Source organism: Oncorhynchus keta, chromosome 34 (assembly GCF_023373465.1).
Source record: "Oncorhynchus keta strain PuntledgeMale-10-30-2019 chromosome 34, Oket_V2, whole genome shotgun sequence".
Classification (NCBI taxonomy): domain Eukaryota; kingdom Metazoa; phylum Chordata; class Actinopteri; order Salmoniformes; family Salmonidae; genus Oncorhynchus; species Oncorhynchus keta.
The window spans coordinates 6,282,579-6,283,152 of record NC_068454.1 but is presented as its reverse complement, the minus strand read 5'-3'; positions in this window follow the sequence as shown (position 1 = coordinate 6,283,152).

The window sequence follows — 574 nt, the reverse complement described above, 5'->3', positions numbered from 1 at the left end:
TTGGGCCCCAGGTTCTTCTTGACTTCTTCCATCCAACTGTGACTATAGTCAGTTCCTTTCACACCTAAGGGCTCCAACATCCAGTAAGGCTGCTATAGCTAAGCTCTCTGTCTGTCTGTCTGTCTGTCTGTCTGTCTGTCTGTCTGTCTGTCTGTCTGTCTGTCTGCAGCCTGCCTGCCTGCCTGGCCTGCCTGCCTGTCTGCCTGCCTGTCTGTCTGTCTGTCTGTCTGTCTGTCTTGTCTGGGTCTCTCGTCTCTGTCTCTCTCTCTGCCTGTCTCTCGTCTCTCTGTCACTCTCTCTCTCTCTCTCTCTGTCTCTCTCTCTCTCTCTGTCTCTCTCTCTCCTCTCTCTCTCATCTCTCTCTGTGTCTCTCTGTCTGTTCTCTCTTCTCTCCTAAGGGCTCCTCTCTCTCTCTGTCTGTCTCTCTGTCTCTCTGTCTCTCTGTCTGCTCTCTGTCTGTCTGTCTGTCTGTCTGTCTGTCTGTCTGTCCCTGTCTCTCTCTCTCTCTGTCTCTCTCTCTCTCTCTCTCTCTCTCTCTCTCTCTCTCTCTCTCTCTCTCTCTCTCTCTCTCTCT